The sequence below is a fragment of the Bos indicus x Bos taurus genome, chromosome 16, assembly GCF_003369695.1.
Source record: "Bos indicus x Bos taurus breed Angus x Brahman F1 hybrid chromosome 16, Bos_hybrid_MaternalHap_v2.0, whole genome shotgun sequence".
In the NCBI taxonomy this organism is placed as follows: domain Eukaryota; kingdom Metazoa; phylum Chordata; class Mammalia; order Artiodactyla; family Bovidae; genus Bos; species Bos indicus x Bos taurus.
The window spans coordinates 56,488,177-56,512,183 of NC_040091.1; the positions used below are offsets into that span (position 1 = coordinate 56,488,177).

The window sequence follows — 24,007 nt, forward strand, 5'->3', positions numbered from 1 at the left end:
AATAGATGTTAAAAACTCTTTAAAAATTCCAGTAAAGAGAATTCAGTCATGTATAAAAAGAATAATACACCATGCCCAAGTGGTTTTAATCCAGATATTCTAGGAGGCTTAAATTTTTTTTTTAAGACAATGAATGTAATTAACATTTTTAACAGAAGAGAAAAATCATATAATTACAATAGACATGGAAAATGCATTCAACAGAATTCAATACATATTCATAATAAAAACTCTTAGAAAATTAAGAATAGAAAAGAATTCCTCAAGGTGATAAGGAATACCTATGAAAATCTTCCAGCTAATGTCATACTTAATGGTGAAATGTTGAACTAATTCTCAGACTGGGAGCAAGGGCAGGATGCTTGCTATCATCACTTGCATCTAACCCTGCATCAGAGGTCCTACCCAATGGGCAACAGTCAAAGAAAAGAAAGGAAAAGCATACAGATCAGAAATAAAGAAGTAGAGCTGTCTTTATTTGTAAATGACATGGCTGCCTATGTAGAAAGTCTTTAAAAATCTTTAAAACAGCTGCTAGAACAATATTTTGACCTAGTAGGGCTATCAGCTCCAAGGTCATTATATTAAAATTTATTTCTATAAACCAGCAATGAATACTTAGCAAAGGGATTTTTCTAAAAATATCACTTATAATAACTGCTTAGAGACAACTAAAATATATGTAAGATCTACATGTTGAAAATTATAAACTAACACTGAGAGATATTAAGGAACACCTAAATAAACTGACAGAGATACCATGTTCATGGAGAGATACTCCCATAACATAAGGATGGATTTATGTGCAAGTCTTGGTACACAGGATGACAAACAATTTCTTTTTAACCCGAAGACATAGGTCCCTATTAAACAAAATCAGAATATATCCCTTTCCTTATTTAGTCTCCAAATGTTAAGCATGTTAAACTGATTTCTCCTTCGCTCAGAATAATAATTTTGCAGAAAAAATAGAAGATTTTATATTAACAAATCAAATATATAAACCAAGTGGAAAAGTTCCTATTAAAACTTGACCAAGAAGAAATAGAAAACATGAATCATCCTGTAATGTAAAACAGGCATTACATTAAAAGAAAAAAAAAGAAACTGAATCAACTGTCAAAAATTTTTTCTACCTCAGGCTCATATGATTTCACCTACACGTTCAATCAAATATTCAAGAAAGAGCAATTCCAATCTTACACATTTTTTTCCATAGGAAGGAACATTCCTTAACTTGTATTATGAAGCTAATATAACTATGAAATCAAAATTTGACAAGTACGATGCAAGAAAGAAAAATTATAAGCCTATGTTATTCATGAAAATAGATGGAAAAATGCTAAACAAAATAGCAGAAGTCAATTTTAACAATATATTGATATAAGGATACTATATCTTGAACAAGTTGGGCTTATTCCAACAACAAAAGATTGGTTTAACAGTAGGAAAAAAAAATGTTACCTGTTACATCAATATTTCAAAAAGAAATATTACATCAATAGGTACAAAAGAAAGCAATAATACACTTTAGCACTCATTAGTGACAAGAAAACTTGACAACTGAAAATGAAACTTCTTCATAAGGGTATCTACAAAAATCCTAAAGTAGAAATCATATATAATAGTGACATAATCAAGTTTTCCTCCTGGCAAGTAACAGGATAAGGATGCCATATATCAAAACCTCTATTTAATATTCTACTAAAGTACCTGGCCATTGGAATAAGTCTAAATGAACAAAATGTACCAAGGTATCAAAATTGGGAAGGTAGATTAAACTTTCTTTACTTGTGGATCATATTGTTGTATACATAAAAAAATCTGTAACATGAAGAAGTGCATAATTAAAATTGATAAGAGAGTCTAGCGAGTCTGCTGGATTGAGAAATGGGAACAATAATGTGCTATTCTTTAGGCACTGTTGATTCTCTCTTAAAATAAGAAATTAGTTTAGTTGAATAGGTAGAATGTGTGGTAAGAATCGAGAGGAAAAGTGAGTGTCTCCCACCTCTCTGTTCTGAGTTCCTGGAGCAATTACTATGATTGGAAATGATTAGATGTGAAATCTTTCCAGATAAATTAGCACCATTACTGTGAATTTCCATTGTATGGCAAAGCTTTCTTAAGATGTAAGGAAATGTGAGTTTTCTATCAGCTGATTCTTTTCTTGTTTGATTTCAGGATATCAAACAACTCTACCCCCAATTTGGGATCTCACGTTTGTAAAAGTGACAAACTGCATTTTATACTCAATTTTAAGTCCCCTGATCACCTCAGAGAGGTCTTTCAGCTTCTCTTACAAAATGAAGCACCTCCACAGAATTCACTTCTGAGTTCTGGGACATGTTAGTAATTGGCCTTCTGAGTGAAATGGACCTAAATCTCTATCTCTAAAATCAAATTGACAAAATATGCAGGCAAATTATGCTACATAGAGTGAAAGTCGCAGAGTGAAATAAACAGTCATTGTGGTCGGAAACACTTGAATTCAAAGCTCTAACATTTCCAAACTATGTCATCCTGGACAAGTTACCAACCTCTCTGACTCTCAGTCTCTTCAAATATCAAATAAAACTAAGCTAATGAAAACTGAGCTCACAGAGCTAAAGGAAGGAAAAAGGAAGGGGACGGATGGGGTGGGAAGAAAACTGAGCTAAGTGAGTTGTCTTTATGAACAGAGACACTTAATGTATCTGGCATATAGTATACATCCTATAAGGAACTGTTTCTAAGTGAGCAAGGTTTTTTTTCCCAAATAGAAAAGTCAGAAGTGTCCAAAATCATGAGAAAATGAATAAATTGTTTAATAGTATGTTATTAGATTTGGGCATTAGATGGTATTGGTGAATTCTTGCTTCTCAGGTGGCTCAGTGGTAACGAATCTGCCTGCCAAAGCAGAAGACTTGGGTTTGATCTCTGGGTCAGGAAGATTCCGTGGAGGAGGAAATGGCAATCTACTCCAGGATTCTTGCCTGGAAAATCCCATGGACAGGGGAGCCTGGTGGGCTACAGTCCATGGGGTCCCAAAGATTGGGAAAGGAGTACAACAAGGCTGTATGCTGTCACCCTGCTTATTTAACTTATATGCAGAGTACATCATACAAAATGCCATTCTGGATGAATCACAAGCTGGAATCAAGATGGCTGGGAGAAATACCAACAACCTTAGATATGCAGATGATATCACTCTAAAGGGAGACAGTGAAGAGGAACTAACAGCCTCTTGATGAGGGTGAAAGAGCAGAGTGAAAAAGCTGGCTTGAAGCTTAATACTGAGAAAACTAAGATCATGGCATCGGGTCCCATCACTTCATGGCAAACAGAAGTGGAAAAGTGCAAGCAGTGCAAGATTTTATTTTCTTGGGCTCCAAAAATCACTGCGGACGGTGACTGCAGTCATGAAATGAAAAGACACCTGCTCCAATGCAAACTAGTCCAGCCACTACGGAGAACAGTGTGGAGATTCCTTCAAAAACTGGAAATAGAACTGCCTTATGATCCAGCAATCCCACTGCTGGGCATACACACTGAGGAAACCAGAAGGGAAAGAGACACGTGTACCCCAATATTCATCGCAGCACTGTTTATAATAGCCAGGACATGGAAGCAACCTAGATGTCCATCAGCAGATGAATGGATAAGAAAGCTGTGGTACATATACACAATGGAGTATTACTCAGCCATTCAAAAGAATACATTTGAATCAGTTCTAATGAGGTGGATGAAACTGGAGCCTATTATACAAAGCGAAGTAAGCCAGAAGGAAAAACATAAATACAGTATACTAACACATATATATGGAATTTAGAAAGATGGTAACAATAACCCGGTGTACAAGACAGCAAAAGAGACACTGATGTATAGAACAGTCTTATGGACTCTGTGGGAGAGGGAGAGGGTGGGAAGATTTGGGAGAATGACATTGAAACATGTAAAATATTATGTAAGAAACGAGTTGCCAGTCCAGGTTCAATACACGATACTGGATGCTTGGGGCTAGTGCACTGGGACGACCCAGAGGGATGGTATGGGGAGGGAGGAGGCAGGAGGGTTCAGGATGGGGAACACATGTATACCTGTGGTGGATTCATTTTGATATTTCGCAAAACTAATACAATTATGTAAAGTTTAAAAATAAAATAAAGTTTAAAAAAAAAAAAAAAGAAAGCTATGACAAACCTAGACAGTGTATTTAAAAGCAGAGACATCACTTTGCCCACAAAGGTCTGTATACTCAAAGCTATGGTTTTATCAGTTGTCATGTATGGATGCGAGAATTGGACTGCAAAGAAGGCTGAGCACCAAAAAATTGATGCTTTCGAATTGTGGTGCTGGAGAAGACTCTTGAGAGTCCCTTGGGCTTGAAAGGAGATCAAACCAGTCAATCCCAAAGGAAATCAATCCTGAATATTCACTGGAAGGACTGTTGCTGAAGTTCTAATACTTTGACCACTTGATGTGAAGAGCCGATTCACTGGAACAGACCCTGAGGCTGGGAAGTTTGGAGGCAAAAGGAGAAGGAGGGAGCAGAGGATGAGACGGTTAGATAGCATCACTTACTTAATGCACACGAAAATGAGCAAACTCATGTCTGTTGAGTTGGTGAGGCCATCCAACTGTCTCATCCTTTGTCATCCCCTTCTCCTGTCCTGGGGTTACATAGAGTTGGACCCAACTTAGCGATTGAACAACAACGGTACTGGTGACCTCAGAAACAGCTCTACCTAATGTTCAAAACCTTTGCAAAAGTCCCTGGAGCTAACTCAGCTTCTAGAACTTCATTTTGACAGAAGCTTCTGGAAAAAGTTTTTCCTTATCTCCTAGGTGACAGGGACCTCACCAAATTGCTTCCATAGAGAGAATAAATGTCCATTATCCCACTTTCAGAAAGTGGCTTCACCATAATGTTTATTATTTTCATGCCATTTATAGTCATCTATCACTATCCATTTATCATCTTTAGGTGGGAGATAATAACTGTATCTTCAAAACAGCTCTAAAGATTTTTTTGAAGTGAATTATATTGAAATACCTTTAAATAAACAAGCTTATAATATGTGAGGGCAACTTTATCATTTTTAAAAGGAAATATAGAAAAATACTGATTAAATTATTTAATAATCTAACTGAACTCTCTACTTCTAATCTCCTCTCATTATAATGCATTCTATACACTGCTACAAAAATATTCTCATGGGATAAGCTCATCTCCTGGTACACTGGGCTTTAGGAGCTTACTAATTCCTACAGAATAGAGCCCAAACTTCTTTTCCTTGGATTATTCTAGACTGTATACTCTGGTACCTCTCTGGCCTCATTCCCCAAAAGAGTTTCTAATTCCATGGACAGAGGAGACTGAAGGGTTATAGTCCATGGAGTCGCAAGAGTCAGATACGATTTAGAGACTAAACCATAACCACCACCCACCTTTTTACGTGTACCACTCTATTAAAAGTGTTCCACACTTGCATTACAGTTTCCCTCATCAACATCTTTGTTCACACTTTCCTCTAACTACACAGAAGGCAGTGTAGCAGAAAGAATATGCATTTTGGAGTCAGGTAGACCTGGGTTCAATTTCCAACTCTATTTCTCCTTATTTGGTTGTGTTGTCTTGGGTAAATCAGTTAACCTCTCTGAACCTCAATTTCACTTTAAACAGACATCAGACAGACCTCAAAAGTATGTAACTTAAAAAGATTTCTAGTGATGATTTTGAATTCAGATAAAACTTACTGTATAATGCCTGGGTGGTAGTAACCAGATGCTGGTTTACAGTCTTCTGTCCAGGTATGGTCTTTCCACTGCCTTAAGCTTTCTGAAACTCTTTTAGTATTTATGAAGACCAGCACAGAAGCCAATATTCTCATAAAGTCTTTTAAAATTCTCCCTATTAGAAGTAATCTCTCCCCTCCAGGGCCAATATTTCCTGGGATAATTCTTTTTTAAGGATGTCTTTCATTCAAGCTTATACCACAGTTATTTGTTTATAAATATTTTGTGTTTACTAGGTTATAAATCATTTAAATGCAGAGAATATGTTTTGCATGCTGCAAAATTAATATCTGATCAATGAAAAACAAATAGTTGTCTAGCTATGTCAATTAATGTATACCATATTGAAGATGACAGAACACTTATTATTTATTGATTAATCATTTACCTTGAGTTTCCCACTTATCTCAATACTTTCTATGTATTTTCTAATTTTATTCCTAAATATTATGTAGAAGATACCATATTCTGATTTCATAGAAGAGGAAACTGAGGCATAAAAAGTTAGTAACCGCCCCCTCCCAACCCAAAGCTTTGGGGCTTCCTTCACAGCTCAGTTGGTAAAGAATATGCCTACAATGCAGGAGACCCTGGTTCAATTCCTGGGTTGGGAAGATCCCCTGGAGAAGGAAATGGCAACTCACTCCCGTATTCTTGCCTAGAGAATCCCATGGACAGAGGAGCCTGGCAGGCAGTCTATGAGGTCACAAGAGTTGGATACAACTTAGTGACTAAACCAACCAACCAACAAATCTTTGCAGCTAATATTTACAGTCTCAAGGAAGGAAACCTAGCAACCATATTCCAGTAATCTTAATCACAACACTACCCTAAGACAGAAGTTAGAAATGACACACACTGCCACTCACCCTTTAGATGTTTAAATTAAAAGCACAACCTTGCCAAATTAAGGATCTAAAAATTTCAGAAACATTTTCTCCCCACAAACAACTTTATGGTCTGTGTTGTAAAACTAAGGAAAGAAAGTTCCTCAAAGATCTTTTCTAGGGGCGAAAAATGCCCAGACATGGGATCCTTAAAATTGAGTCTCGTTAGAACACTATTAGTGACACAGCAAGTGTGAAGTGCACTGAAATACTAATCACATCTGTCCTCCAAAACAAGAGCTGCCCTTGAGGTCACCAGCAACAAGTAATGTAAGTGGTCTGTCCTACACACACTGAATTTTCTTACTGCAGTGTTCACTAAGTTAAAACTGAACATTCATTTCAGTCCTTCAGATAAGAACCTGACATAATGACAAAGATAAATCACTATGTACAACGTACAGTACCTGCAAATACAGTTCCCTAGGGGACACACAATAGTGGGGAGGATGGCTGAATTTAATAGTCTACCTTAAAGATATATATATATATATATATATATACACAAATATATATCTTTAAAGACAAATATTAACTATATATACAAAGAAATAAGTATATAAAAATTTGAGATAGTTAGGCTTTAAACAACCACAAAACAATAAAAACAATCTGCTACATTACAATCTTCATTTTATCTGTCAATTCCTTAATATTCTTTCCACAGAGGCTTGTGTCTTATTTGGTGTTTTCTTTTTTATAAACAGAGATATCTTTTTTCAGTTCAGTTCAGTCGCTCAGTCATGTCCAACTCTTTGCGAACCCTTGGACTGCAGCACGCCAGGCTTCCCTGTCCATCACCAACTCCCAGAGCTTACTCAAACTCATGTCCATTGAGTCAGTGATGCCATCCAACCATCTCATCCTCTGTCATCCCCTTCTCCCCCCGCCTTCAATCTTTCCCAGCATCAGAGTCTTTTCCAGTGAGTCAGTTCTTCGCATCAGGTGGCCAAAATATTGGAGTTTCAGCTTCAGCATCAGTCCTTCCAATGAATATTTAGAACTGATTTCCTTTAGGACAGACTGGTTGGATCTCCTTGCTGTTCAAGGGACTCTCAAGAGTCATCTCCAACACCACAGTTCAAAAGCATCAATTCTTTGGTGCTCAGCTTTCTTTATAGTCCAACTCTTACATCCATCCATGACCACTGGAAAAACCATAGCTTTGACAAGACGGACCTTTGTTGGCAAAGTAATGCCTCTGCTTTTTATCTTGTTTGCTTGTTGCTCAAAGAGTGTTAATTTCGAGTATGACTGCAGTGTCACGGCAAATAAAAGACCACTCACACTTTAGGTTCTTTTCATACCAAGCTTATAAACACAGAAATAAAAGTTAGGGGCTTTTGCCTCATTTTTTTTCTTTCTTTGAGGTGGGGTGAGAGGGTGGGTAACATCCTATTCAAAATGCATCTTGAAAATTAAAATGGCTTTCCCTGGTCAGGGAACTGAGAACCCACATGCTGTAGGTGCAGCCAAAATAAATTAAAAAAAAAAAAAAAAATTAAAATGGCTTTTGTCCTCAGGTAGGAGTTCATGGACTCTGTGTGGCTGAATTTGGTTTTCCTTCAGGATCCTACAGCCCATGTGCAGTATGGACGAGTATCTCACGTTAAGGTAAATGATCACTCTGGGTAAACTGCAAGACTCTCGATGAATCAGATCCAAACAAAAGTGAAATGGATATAACTCTGAGATCCCAAAACAATAGAAACTCGATAAAAGAGAACCTCTATAAGTGGGTTTAATAGAAAAATACTTTCAAATGAATTTGCCCTTTCAGTTTTTCTGTTTAAGCATGACCCACAGTTGCCTTATGAACATCCCCTTCCTTTCCCGTGAGATGAAATGCAAATATGATGATATGCAGAGATTCTGAGGAGGCTCTCTCCCATCAATGTTCTGTTAAGTGGTATTATTCAATTCTCCAATTTTTGCACTCTTTTATATTTCCTTCATATCATCCCAAGGCAGTTATATACTTTCCTATGGTAGCCTCTGATTTATATACAGAGAGAGAAAATACTCAAAGTGCTAACATTTCATTGCTTTGTCTTATTGAGCTGTAGTGGATTTCCTGACAGGCACAATCATTCTTCCATTAAAACCCATTTATAGAGGTTCTCTTTTATCAAGTTTCTGTTGCTTTTGGATTTTGGAGTTATATCCATTTCACTTTTGTTTGGATCTGATTCATCAAGACAGTCTCCCAATTTGCCCAGAGTGATCACTTACCTTAATATAGACTTTTGTCTATGCTGCATGTGGGTAGCATGTGAGAGCCCACACAAATACAGGCAAACACTGGCTCCAAGATGATCTCCAGTGGTTTTTAAATAAGTGCCATTGGTAAACCAGTTTCTTTTGACCCTGACCTTCCTTTCAGCATGTGGTTTTTCAGAAATGACTTAGTAAAAAATATGTAAATATGTCTGAGAGAATGAATACAAAAACACAATCTATCAATAAGAGGTCCTGCTCTTTAAATGAAAATGTTAACAGTCAGCCTTCCCTGCATTCTATGAAGGATCTAAAACTGAGTGAATTAATTGTTAGAACTGTATTTTCAAGACAGACAATTAATAAAATTTGTTTTCTTAGACTCTAAAGTTCTCATTTTACAACTGTCTCACTTTCTCATTTTACTATCTTATAGAGACAATGAAAAAAAAATTCTATCATCATCACATAACTAATTGTTGAGAACTACAGGCCAGTTACTGTGCTAAGGACTATATATTTCACTTAATCCACATACCTTCCACAGAGGAAGATAAGAGATAATATTTTTATCTTCAATTTAAAAAGAATAAAACATGGTCTTAAAGACACTTAATAACTTGTTCAAAGCCATACACACAATTATGAAATAGCGAAGCCATGAATCAATACGTGGAGACTGATAGAATATGTTAAATTTTGGTTTTAGGCATATTGCTTTGTTAAGTTTATTACATGACTGGCCGTGACTTGAATCTATTAACTTAGAAGGAGAAAGGGGTCTTAGGTGAGCATTTGATATGTATGGGAGAACCTCAGCTCTCAGACATTATATATGGATATTACACCTCAAATCTCATATGCCTAGATTCCTAACCATAAGTATGATTTCAAGTATAATACTATATAAAATTATTATATATTTTATATTTATTTATATATTTTTTAATAATATACAAAATTTCAAGTAAAATACCATCTGAGAGAAGGACTTGGCCACAAAAATAAGGCAGAAGGAAGTATACCATAGTCAGTATATGCAGTGGCTGTGCCAGGCTAATAGCCACCCCGCCAACCCAATTTAAGATCTTGGAGATTAGAGTTTATCTATCATAGGGAATGCTTTCAAGACTACTCAGTTAAACACAAATCCTCTCTTTCCCCCGCACTGGTACCCTTGCGTAGGATGATACTGGGTCCCTTTTTAATCCCAAACTATAAGGACTATTATGAACAGAAAAATATAGTCATAATGTATGATTAACAGAATAAAGGGTTATTGCTTTAATATGTTACCTTCATCACACTTTAACTTTTTTTGATTCAGTCAAATACCTACTCTTACAACTAATTTACCTAGCAGGAGGAAATGAATTACACTGCTAATTGAAAGAACTTCTACATTGGTTGGCTTATTACATTTTCAAATCTAAAATTCTTAAGCTTTATAAATGAGTTTCCTAAATAAATAATGAAAATATCCATTAATGTTGAAAATTCTTTACTATCATTCTAAGACAAGGTGTACCAGATATTTTTAGGGCAAAGAAATGGTATTCTAGGTGCTAGATATCTCCTATACTTCATGATTAGATTTAAGAAAAAGTAGCATTAATCACAGTGAGAGTAGCATCAGACATAAGTGTGTATGAAATTCAAATTTTATCTAATGATAAAAGAGCCTAAGGTGATCATGAATATAAATACAAAATAGTAGCTCACTAAATTTTTACCACTGGAATCTGTCTCTACCAAACAAGAAAATTAGCATTCTTTAAACATCATTTGGTATAATATGCTTCTCTCTCTGGGAATATGGCCATGCACACATATATATATTGGTCTAGTAGTATAATTTCTTGGTAGGGCTTCTTTTAAGATGTTTTACCATTTTGAAAGTCTAACTTAATACAGTAAGAAATTACTCAAATTTCCAAGTAGTAAAAAGTCATGTCTCAAGTCTGTTTGGAAAAATATGTGTGTATAGATAGAAACACAAACACATCAGGGAGGAATCACCTAACCACCTATACCAGAGTCACCAGATTATCGTATATCCTCCCTACCTTCAACTTACTTGCTTTCTGTTAAGACCTAATCTTTATATTATATAACTCAACATTGAAAAAAATACCAAACCTGATTAAGAAATGGGCAGCATACTTGATATTACATTTTTCCAAAGATGGCATAAAAATGGCAAACAGACACATAAAAAGATATAAACACTAGTCATCAAGAAACTAAAAATAAAAATCACAGTGAAATATCACCTCATACCTATCAGAATAGCTATTATTAAAAAGAGAGCAAATAACAGGACTTCCCTGGTGGGCCAATGGCTAAGATTCTGTTCTTCCAATACAGGGGACCCATGTTCAATCCTGGTCAGGGAACTAGATCCCACTTGCCACAAGTAAGAGCCAGTGCAGAACAAATAACAATTGTTGGCAAGGATGTGATAGATGCCAACTGTGTAGATGGCAATTCTACACAGTTGATGGGGATGTAAATTGGTCCAGCTACTATGGAAAACAGTACAGAGGTTCCTCAAAAAAAATTTAACAATTTAATTACCATATGATTTAGCAATTCCACTTCTAAGTATATTCCTGAAGGACAAAAAAAACACATATGACCACCCCCCCCCGCCATGTTCACTGCAGCATTATTGACAATAGTCAAGATATGGAAGCAACCTAAGTGTCCATCAAGAGATGAATGAATGAAGAAGATGTGACATACACACACTCACACGCATACACAACGGCCTTGGCTGAGATGTCCTAGAAAGTAAATAAAGAGTGGTGGGGATACCTCTCAAATATATGTGTAAACATATGTTTAGACAGGGTCAGTCAAAAGGCATTCTTTTCCCTTTCGAATTAGATCTGAATAATATTTGTGTTCATGATTCTTAGTTACAGACTATTTTAGTGAAGGGTCTTGAATCTAGATTTGAATTTATCATGCAAAGAAACAGAGCAAAAATAAGTGAGTAAAAAACCATGAAATGGTTCATTACACTGTAGACCAAGGACTTCTAAAGAGCCTAGAAAAATAAGACTACTTATTCAATAACGGTCTGATACAAGAATCAGTCAGAATAACAGATTTGGGATTTCAGAACCACAAACAAGGATTCTCACACAATTAGTTACAAATAAACCCAGCAGTGGCTTGCATACCCTGGTGCTATACACCACACCTCAATGTATTAGAAATGCCACCACAGTTCTTTCCCCTGTTACCATACCCCTCCCCACAACTTACTGCAGAACACACACAATGAAAAATTTAGTACTAAAAATTTAGATTTCAAATTTAGTACTAAGCTAATAGTAGCAAGCTTTTCCATGAAACAGTCATTCCTGAAATTTAGTTATAGACTTACAAGATTACATAAACTATATTTTGGAAAAATCACTTTCTTAATGACAATCAATTCTTAATGATGCATGGAAGCTAACTCTGAATAGCTTCTTCATATCCAAAATATTGACTGACCTTTACTGATAACCCTGGATTAGTTAAGCCGATGTGGTCCCTCAGAAAAATCACATTTCTGTGTTCATTCTACTTCCTGGTTGTGGTTTCCTTAATCAAACAAAAAAGAATCTATTTTTAAAAACTGTAATATACCTCAATCACTGGTTAAGACGGATGCAGAAGTAATCTCACCTGGCAGTCTATTAATAATCTAGTACACTTAATTAGCAGAGATAGTAAACAAAATGGCCAGGAAAGCAGTACTCAGGAGTGCTGGTTTTAAAGGCTGTATGGAGGGGAACGATCAGACTTAGCCAGCTGTCCTAAGCCAGACAGAGACCTCCATGTTAATGTAGGATCACTGCAATTTGTAGACAAAAGGCATTCTTTCATTTGTCCACATGGTTGGTTGCTGCAGGTTCCATTTTTACTGTGTTTCATTATTAAGAAGCGTTTTGTTATCCAGCCTTTTCTATACCAACTTCCAACTGCATCAAATCCTCATTTAAATACACTTCAATACATTCAAATGAGTTATAGAACAAACAACCATGATTCAGAGAACAGAAAAAGAACAATTAAGAAGGTACACTTAGCACAGAAGCTCAAAATGACCCTTACTCAGCAAGAAAAGGTATAAAAAACACGTACAAGGGAGAGAGAATTGAGATACACAAAAATATCACATCATTTTCACCACCCTTCCTTCATTCCAAATGCTTTCCAAAGTCTTCTCCCTTCTCGCCAAGCAAGCCACACCAGACAACTTCTCTCACGTATCAATACCTCTTGAGACAGCTCTTCTGAATAAAGTCTGAGAACAATGTGCTTACAGTGGCATATCTGACAGGGAAAAATGACTCTTTATTGCTGATTAACATAAAGGAGGGCTTCCGAGTATGGAACTGTTCATTTCTAACGGTGCTATTGGATAAATTCCTCCAGGGTACTCTGGCAAAGCTGTTTCAAGAGTTCTGTATTATTTTAGGGATACCATGTAACGAAGTAGAAACAGCAGTTAATTTAAGACAAGGAGAACTAGACCTGCATTTTGGTTCTGCCATAGTACTGGTCAATCCTCCTAGAAACTCAATTTCTTCAAGTATAAAACAGATAATCTTAAGAATTTCAGAGAATTTTTATGATGATTCAAAGAAAACACAGCAACGTATCTAACCAAAAAAGAACTTGCATATTTCAGGCACCAAAAAAATAAGTGGTAGTTATTCTCATTGAAACACTATAACTGGGACTTCTCAGGTGGTCCAGTGGTTAAGACTCTGAACTTCAAATGCAGGGGCCAAGGGTTCAATCCCTGGTCAGGGAACTAAGATCCCATATGCTGTGTGCAGTGTGCCCAAGAAAACAGAAAAAGACACTGTAACCTAAATTTCTTTACAATTAAAGGGCAGTTTTCTCAAATATGAGTATATTACTGTATTATTTTCAGCATCAGATTTATGATCTTATAAAACTGATTAAAAACATAATGCAGGCTTTTCAGATTAAGACTAAATTTTACCTTAACTATAACTTCCCCAGAAAATGAAGTAGCTTTTATCATGGCAGTTGCTGGTGTTGATACTTTTTGCTCTCAAACTAGAAGCAAGAAATATAACTAAGGCAACACTAACGAAATACAACCTTGGAGAAAAATATACTTTTTCACTGGTACAGTGACACCACCTTTATGGCAGAAAGTGAAGAAGAACTAAAGAGCCTCTTGGTGAAAGAGGAGAGTGAGAAAGTTGGCTTAAAGCTCAACATTCAGAAAACGAAGATCATGGCATCCGGTCCCATCAGTTCATGGCAAATAGATGGGGATACAGTGGAAACAGTGTCAGACTTTATTTTGGGGGGCTCCAAAATCACTACAGATGGTGACTGCAGCCATGAAATTGAAAGATGCTTACTCCTTGGAAGGAAAGTTATGACCAACCTGGACAGCATATTAAAAGCAGAGACATTACTTTGCCAGCAAAGGTCCGTCTAGTTAAGGCTATGGTTTTTCCAGTGGTCATGTATGGATTTGAGAGTTGGACTATAAAGAAAGCTGAGCGCCGAAGAATAGATGCTTTTGAACTGTGGTGTTGGAGAAGACTCTTGAGAGTCCCTTGGACTGCAAGGAGACCCAACCAGTCCATCCTAAAGGAGACCAGTCCTGGGTATTCATTGGAAGGACTGATGTTGAAGTGGAAACTCCAATACTTTGGCCACCTGATGCGAAGAGCTGACTCATTGGAAAAGGCCCTGATGTTGGGAAAGATTGAGGGCAGGAGAAGAAGGAGACGACAGAGGATGAGATGGTTGGATGGCATCACCGACTCGATGGACACGGGTCTGGGTAGACTCCGGGAGTTAGTGATGGACAGGGAGGCCTGGTGTGCTGCGGTTCATGGGGTCACAAAGAGTTGGACACGACTGAGTGACTGAACTGAACTGAACTGAACAGTGCCTTCAGTATGGACCATCACAGAAACCAGAAACCAGGGAGATGAAATGGGTAGGAGAGGGATAGAAAAACAGGGTTTGGAGCTGGGACAGGATGAAAGGATTTAGACAAATGGCAGAGGCAATATAGAAGACAAGGCAATATAGACACTTAAGGAACAGCATCAGCACAAGTCTAGAGGTAAAAATGGAAATAGTCTGGGACAATGAAGAAACCTTCCCAATAGATGCTTTGTGCTACAAAACAAGCAAACAAAACAAAAACAACAACAGAAATAAGGTTGGACAAACAGAATTATCCTAGATTCTTGAAAACCTTGAACACAAATAACAGTTTAGATAGGATGCCTAAGATCAAACACTTGAGGAAATAAGAGTCATTAAAGGAGCAGAAAGAGGAGTAACAATTAAAAACTATGTCTACCATTCCTCTATACTATTTTAAAGGCTGACTTCCTAACTAATTACTACTAAATTTGGTTTTGAGCTACCTTTGAATCAGTTCCTCTACTATATTTTTTCTATAATTAGAATCGGATTTTTTTTTTAAGGATCATATCTAATAGTGAGGGTAAAATATAATCTTTAAATTAGATAAAGGTATTTGAAGTGAAAAAGATTAAAAAAATGAACATGTTCAGATAATATATTTATCAAATTTTCCTCTAATTTTTAATGATGGCCAAATATACAAGCTGAGTTACACACAAATACTGAGTTTGAAAGAAACTTTTCTGGGTTAATTAAAGGTAACAAGCAATGTTTAACTCCATCTGAATTAAAATAGAGAAATGATTATAAAGATACAATGGGATCAGAAGTAATCTATGGTGGGGGTGGTGGGGGGGAGTGAGAAGAAACAGGAATGAGGAGACTAAATGCACAAATGAATGAGACAAATATATGACACCAAAAGACAGCTTTTCTTTGATGAATAATTGGAACAAAAAAGATTAGACACAATTTAATTTGTGAAATTCAACAAATACTTACAAGGAAAATAAACAAAGAGAAACAAAGCTCAAAACTTGGTATCTCACAGCACTCAGACGCTTGCCCAGAGAGGGTATGGAGGAAGCCCCTTGCCCCACCACTCCGGCCTATGCCTTTCCCTATGCCTTTTTCCCATTTGGCTGTTCCTGAGTTGTATCCTTCATAATAAATTGGTAAACACCGAGTCAAACCAGGCTGATTAAACATAAGGATGCCTTTGGGAGTCAGATCTTTGACTCCAACTTTAAGACTCTGATTTACCACAAGCAATACAAGAATGTTGTAGCCTTTATTTTTGCAGTGAGAGATCAACTAGAACCTCAATACCCAATGCTTCCCTCACAGTTGGTCTTTATAGTTTCTGAAGTAACCAACTTCCAAAGGAATCCCAGAAGGCCTCCTAATGTGGCTCTTGGAAGGGTGTGAGATGTACCTACTTACTCCTGGGAGATGAACAAGAGGTATCTGGTGGCCACTGTCAGAAACACTTTAAAAACACTTTTTCCCCCTTTCCCAGATGAGAACACTGTTGGAGCTCTATAAATTTCCACAGGTGAGAACAAGACTGATTAAAAGAGGGAATGAAAAATGTTTCTCCCTATAATTCTAGGTTTTTTTTAATAAAATGAAAGAGAATTATGCATTCCATAAGAAAAAACAACAGCAAGTAATGGAGGTTCCTGGGTCTCTCTCCCTCAAATTCTGGCTTAATAAGTCTGGGGTTTAGAAATTTGCATGTTAAATACATACACCAGGTTATTAGTAATTCTGAAGTAGATGATCAGTAGACCATACCTTGAAAAACACTAGTACAGATACTAGAAACTGTCTATACATGTTGAACTCAAGAGAAAGAAGAAATCTGCATCTTTCTATTTTTGGTCAGGGGGCTGGGGAGAGGGGAGTAGAGAGGAAAGATTTACTTGTTTGTCTGTCTCTTTTCATTTACTGAGTGTAAGGCCAACGTAATACCAAGATAAACAGGACAAGACTTTTTTAACCTATGGAAGCTTTTGAGTTCAATAAGAATGATTATACATGTAAAGGTTATTGGTAATATTTTTTACCCATATTATATACATTTATTTGGTTGAAAGATATATTCCATACTGGTATTTGAATTACACTAGTGGCTCACAGAAATTTAGTTAGTTTTAAGTTCACTTCACAAGTGGAAATCTATAAGAATTTAAAATAAGTAAAATGTAATGGGAAACTGAATATGTAAAATACTAGTGTAGTTTATGTATACTAGTAATTGCCTTATTCTTCTCTTTTCAGTCTCCTATTCCCATATTTTAAACTAGTTCATGAAAGTGTAAGTAGCACATGAAATCAGCAGTTTTGAACTGTCTACAAATTCAAGTAACATTATACCCCCAGAGGATTCAAGTAAGTCGGAAGTAAAGAGCAAGTTAGCACAACGAAAATTAATACAGAAAATGCTGATCTTTGCTATAAGCAGAGCCACAAGTTCTTGAACATTACACACTTAGAGATATTTACTGTTTATGAGGTGATGGGGAAAAAAGAGCTGTTCTTTTACCAAAGTTGCTCTTTTACCAAGTTTTACCAAAGTCAACTTGGTAAGATTTTGAGTTAAGGAAAAATATAATAGACTTCCTTGTGAATCATAAGCTCTCTGTCATCAAATGTTCAAAAAGCCTGAAGGATATTAAATATGATATAAATCATTTCACCAATGGGCAAAAGGTAGGGCTAGGCAGTTATCACTCCACTACTTTTGTGATTACAAAACCCAGCACTTTAGTAAAAGGACCTCCAGTCTAATGACATTATAAGATGGAATAAAAAGAGGTATATGAAAGAATAACTGGGCTCAGTGAACTGCAAGGTCAAAGGCACAAAGGTTAAATGCAGAGAAATAAACGTAAAAACCCATCAGAAGTGTTGGAGGATTTATAAGCAATTTGGTGTTGCTGAAGTATAAAATATGCCTATGCAAGTGGTAGGTGACCATACTGGAAAGGTAGGTGGGAAGTCTGAAGAAGGAGGGTGTTGTTAGACATCACATCAAGCTTAGATTTTATTTTATAACCACTGGGACACTACTGAAGGATTTCAAGCAGCACAGGTACTACTGAGAGCTAATTGCAGGGAATGATGAAAACTTGAACTAGTGATAAGTGGAAGAGTAGTAGGAGTAGAAATGGATGATGGATTCAAGATGCACTGAAAAGAAAATGAGATCATATTTGTGCTGAGATTACATACCGAAACTTATTTTACATTTGTAAGACTCCAGTTTTAATGGTTAAAACTTTATATGTGAATAAATTTGATTTTAAATTTACAAAATGCCAAAGAATAGAACTGTGCTTAATAAAACTTAAAAATTGATCCAACATTTTCTATGATATAGTAAATCATAGCAATAGCCTATATTATCGGAATTTCTACAGCAATTCATAAGTAGAATGCCAAATTGGCATGTCTTCATACCTGTCAGCTACATATAAGAAATCTGGCAAAATTTTAGAAAAACTCAATATTTGAGACTAAATAATTAGAAAGTCCCTAACTGTTAAGATCAGGTAATGTCACAATTTCTGGATAGCCTAAATATTTTACTCACACTTTTAAAATTCCTGCCCTTGGCTAAATTTATACTGAGACTTTTATTAGAAACTAATTTCAAACAGATGATTCCATTGCCACTACCGATTCAGATACTAAATCATCTTTTTTAATTGAGATACTTAAAGTCAGATTGACTTTCTATACAAAATCTATCCCTAAAGCTTCCTATTTTCATTAGAATCAAAGATCTTGAAGACAAATACAAACATAACTAACTACCTATTCAATTCTCAACAATATGTACATACTCTGTCATTAAAAACAAATGATTTATTTTCTGCCTTGTCTTCATTTTTGGCTTGGCTATCACAGTTCAAACAAAAAATCTATTTTCATCAAAGCTGATCTTCTTATATACAGTTAAAAAAAAAAAAAGACTAGTATAAACAGGCACAAAATTACACGGCTTCTTTACAGCAATTATAATGAATGACTTTTCTACATAATCAAATTATTCCTATGTTCAGCAGTTAATTATTTTTCTACCATCCTGGGACTAGCCAATGTCAACTTCTGATAGCTTTACTTGGAAGAAATGTTGCATAAAATGGGATTTAAGATATAATAGAGTAAGAGATATGGAAGGCACAAACCTCCACAAGGATCACATCAGTATGGAAGACTATTCCAAGAACAATGGAAATTAACGTGGGACTGTGGAAGTAAGATATAAAATCACATATCTTTTCCTCGGATAAACTGCAGGAAACACTTTCTCTCAAACAGTTGCTGTCTTTGGTTAACACTGCTTTAAGTAATTGTTAAATATATTTTTATTCAGTTAGAAAAGAATAATCTTTTTTTTATACTGTCTACACTTCAGCATATTAAACCAATTCAAGCAGTATTTGTTAAAAATGTTTAAGTCAAGGAAATGCTATCCAACATTCACTCTCTTTCCTTCTACTAGTGTTATAAAAATTTATAGGAAATAAAAGATAAACATTCAGAAACCCAAGTTAAATTTTTTCCCATCTTAAAATATTTTTGACACTTTAAAACATGGTGGGGTAATAATGAAAATTATTACTAGGCTAACAGCATCATTCAGAATGCACTCTCAAATTAACATTAATAAATTTCTTTTAAAAAAGCAAAACAAAACCCATAATCAAGTCGCTTAAAAATCTGTGTGATTCTACTCTTCAAAACTGGCATATTTTAGAAGGAAAACCACTATTTTTAAAGAAGCATTTAATGAGAAAAAGAAATTATAAGAATCATTCTAATATAGGTCAAATTCCATTACAGTACATATAAAAAGGAAAATAAAATATTTAAAATATCACCATAGAGACCCACCACATTATTTTGTTGATTTCATTACATTTTCATCATGAAATACCTAATGCAACAAATGTTTTCATAGAAACTGTCCATACAGTAGTGGACACTAAGGTTAAGGAATACTGACACTTAATATAATTTAGAGAAGAAATAAACTACAGGTTTGCTTCCATTTTCCACAGCCTTCTGGTCTCTATTTTCTACTTTCCCACCCAAATCTAGTCTGAACACTAAGGGATGAGTTGGGCACTTAGGAGAGACGGAAGCCACAGTCTTCCTGGAAGGCAGGGTCCCTGCTCAGAATCTCCTTTCCTTCCATGCCCAAGACAGACAAGGATCATTCAGATTGGCCCTCTTCCAGTCAGGAAAAAATTTTAAAGTGTTATAAACCATCCGGCTAGAAGGAAGAAGAAAGGAAAGATAAAACGGAAGGAAAGAAACAGAGATGAAGAAAGGAAAGAAGAAAGAAAAGAAAGATCCCATGTTGTCTTCTCAGTGTTCATTGAAGAATTTAGGATGAGAAATAGTTTGTAAAGTTGGGAAATCAATATATATTAAAGGTAGCTTTTTAAAATTGAATAAAAGAAAAAAGACCACATCTTATTCTTTTGAGTGTTTCTTCCTGAGAAGCATAAGAAGTAGCAAAATCTAACAGACATCAGGTATTCATAATTATAATTATTCCCTCTTTAACAGATGCTTGAGAACCATTAATGCCTCCTGGTTACTATGCATACAAACCTTCAGTGGTAACATACATCATCTGTTTCCAAACCTGACTGTTCATATAATTTTCTATAGAGACCTGGGGAACTTTCCAGAATACGAATCTTTACTCTCTTTCCCACCTCCCCCAAGGTACAGACTCAGGGGTCTAAGAGGAGAGCTGTTCTGTTACATACATTTTTTGAAAAGATTCCAAGGTGATTCTGATGATCAGTCAGGTCTGAGAATCACTGTGATAAATAAATTTTTATCATAGATGCCTTCTGCATTTTAATGGACATAGACTGGCTTTTCATACATGCTTTAGCTTCCCAAGTTTAGTGGAATTTGGTGCTCTATACATAGTGTTTACTAAATCGGAGAGGGAATGCCTATCTCTTGGATAAAAGCATATATAAACTGGAAAATAGATATATTATGTAAGGCTTTTTTAGAGAAGACTGAGTTGTGAAACACTACAAATGCAGTGGAGAAAGGGAAGGACGAATAATAAATACCAATTCCTCCATAGCTGCACGCACTCTAATGTTTTCATTGTTTTTGAAAATGTGCAAGAGCCTGGAGATTATATCCCAAGGACAACATGGTAACTATGAAATAATTATATAGGTATCCAAAATGTTAATGTCGAGAAAACTATTTTTCTTAAACTGATACAGTCTTCATACTACCATTGAGTTTTAAGTATTAGAAATATCTCTCCCCTTTACTCCAGTATCTCCTTGGTTTCAAAAAACAGTATTTAATTAATTATGCAACAAACAAGTGAAAGGACAAGGCTGAAGAACTGTATCATTCATTACAAAAATTATATATTAATTATACATTATGTGCACACCATCTGTTCAGTGCTAGTGGTTTAAAAAAAATTTAATTGGAGGATAACTGCTTTACAATGTTGTGCTGGCTTCTGCTATACATCAACAGGAATCAGCCATAAGTATACATATATCCTCTTCCTCTTAAGCCTCCCTCTCACTCTGCCCCTCATCCCATCCCTCCCCTCTAGGTTATCACAGGACACTCTCAAGCTGAGCTTATGTGCTATACAGCAACTTTCTACTAGCTAGCTACTTTACACACGCGAGTGAATATACGTCAGTGCTACTCTCTCGGTTGGCTCCACCCTCTCCCTCCCCTCCTGTGTCCACAAGTCCCTTCTCTCTCTCTATTCCAGCCCTGTGAATGGGTTCACCAGTACCATTTTTCTAGACTCCACATATATGCCTTAATAAATGATATTTGTTTTTCTGACTCACTTCACTTTGTATAACAGGCTCTAGATTCATCCACCTCACTAGAACTGAATCAGGTAAATTCCTTTTTATGGCTAAGTAATATTTCATTGCACATATGTACCACAACTTCATCCATTCATCCGTCAATGGACATGTTAGTGATATTTTAGAAAACAAAAGCTACCACTAGCAAACATTCATATAATTTGCACTATTTAAAACCCTTTATATACATTAACTTATTTTAACATTATAATGACCCTAGTTGAGTTCAGTTCAGTCGTTCAGTCATATCTGACTCTTTGCGATCTCATCAACTACAGCACACCAGGCCTCCCTGTCCATCACCAACTCCCAGAGCTTACCCAAACCGATGTCCATTGAGTCGGTGATACCATCCAACCATCTCATTCTCAGTTGTCCCCTTCTCTTCCTGCCCTTAATCTTTCCAGCATCAGGGTCTTTTCAAATGAGTCAGCTCTTTGCATCAGGTGGCCAAAGTATTGGAGTTTCAGCTTCAACATCAGTCCTTCCAATGAATACACAGGACTGGTCTCCTTTAGGATGGACTGGTTGGGTCTCCTTGCAGTCCAAGGGATTCTCAAGAGTCTTCTCCAACACCACAGTTCAAAAGCATCAATTCTTCGGCGCTCAGCCCTCTTTATAGTCCAATTCTCACATCCATACATGACCACTGGAAAAACCATAGCCTTGTCTAGACAGATCTTTGTTGACAAGGTAATGTCTCTGCTTTTTAATATGCTGTACAGGTTGGTCATAACTTTACCACAAGGAGTAAGCATCTTTTAATTTCATGGTTGCAGTCACCATCTGCAGTGATTTTGGAGCCTAGGAAAATAAAGTCAGCCACTGTTTCCACTGTTTCCCCATCTATCTGCCATGCAGTGATGGGACCAGATGCCATGATCTTAGTTTTCTGAATGTTGAGCTTTAAGCCAACTTTTTCACTCTCCTCTTTCACTTTCATCAAGAGGCTTTTTAGTTCCTCTTCACTTTCTGCCATAAGGGTGGTGTTATCTACATATCTGAGGTTACTGAAATTTCTCCAAGAACACTTGATTCCAGCTTGTGCTTCTTCCAGACCAGCATTTCACATGATGTACTCTGCATATAAGTTAAATAAGCAGGGTGACAATATATAGCCTTGACATACTCCTTTTCCTATTTGGAACCAGTCTGTTGTTCCATGTCCAGTTCTAACTGTTGCTTCCTGACCTGCATATAGGTTTCTCAAGAGGCAGGTCAGGTGGTCTGGGATTCCCATCTCTTGAAGAATGTTTCACAGTTTATTGTGATCCACACAGTCAAAGCCTTTGGCATAGTCAATCAAGCAGAAATAGATGTTTTTCTGGAACTCTCTTCCTTTTTCAATGATCCAGCAGATGTTGGCAATTTGATCTCTAGTTCCTCCGCCTTTTCTAAAACCAGCTTGAACATCTGGAAGTTCACGGTTCATGTCTTGCTGAAGCCTGGCTTGGGGAATTTTGAGCATTACTTTACTAGCATGTGAGATGAGTGCAATTGTGTGGTAGTTTGAGCATTCTTTGGCATTGCCTTTCTTTGGGATTGGAATGAAAACTGACCTTTTCCTGTCCTATGGCCACTGCTGAGTTTTCCACATTTGCTGGCATATTAAGTGCAGCACTTTCACAGCATCATCTTTCAGGATTTGAAATAGCTCAACTGGAATTCCATCACCTCCACTAGCTTTGTTCGTAGTGATGTTTCCTAAGGCCCACTTGACTTCACATTCCAGGATGTCTTGCTCTAGATGAGTGATCACACCATCGTTATTATCTGGGTTGTGAAGATCTTTTTTGTACAGTTCTTCTGTGTATTCTTGCCACCTCTTCTTAATATCTTCTGCTTCTGTTAGGTCCATACCATTTCTGTCCTTTATTGAGCCCATCTTTGCACGAAATGTTCCCTTGGTATCTCTAATTTTCTTGAAGAGATCTCTAGTCTTTCCCCATTCTGTTGTTTTCTCTATTTCTTTGCATTGATTGCTGAGGAAGGCTTTCTTATCTCTCCTTGCTGTTCTTTGGAACTCTGCATTCAAATGGGTATATTCTTCTTTTTCTCCTTTGCTTTTTGCTTCTCTTCTTTTCACAGCTATTTCTAAGGCCTCCTCAGACAGCGATTTTGCCTTTTTGCATTTCTTTTTCTTGGGGATGGTCTTGATCCCTGTCTCCTGTACAATGTCACGAACCTCTGTCCATAGTTCATCAGGCACTCTATCAGATCAAGTCCCTTAAATCTATTTCTCACTTCCGCTATATAATTATAAGGGATTTGATTTAAGTCATACCTGAATGGTCT

At 36.4% G+C, this 24,007-nt stretch overlaps 1 protein-coding gene and 1 non-coding gene across 4 annotated transcripts in view; both read right to left on the minus strand.

Annotated features, from left to right (window-relative positions):
• Nucleotides 1–24,007, minus strand: part of COP1 (COP1, E3 ubiquitin ligase) — a 226,045-nt gene that overhangs the window by 16,043 nt on the left and 185,995 nt on the right. The window lies entirely within an intron of this gene.
• Nucleotides 12,657–12,797, minus strand: LOC113907095. The gene has a single exon (XR_003515089.1).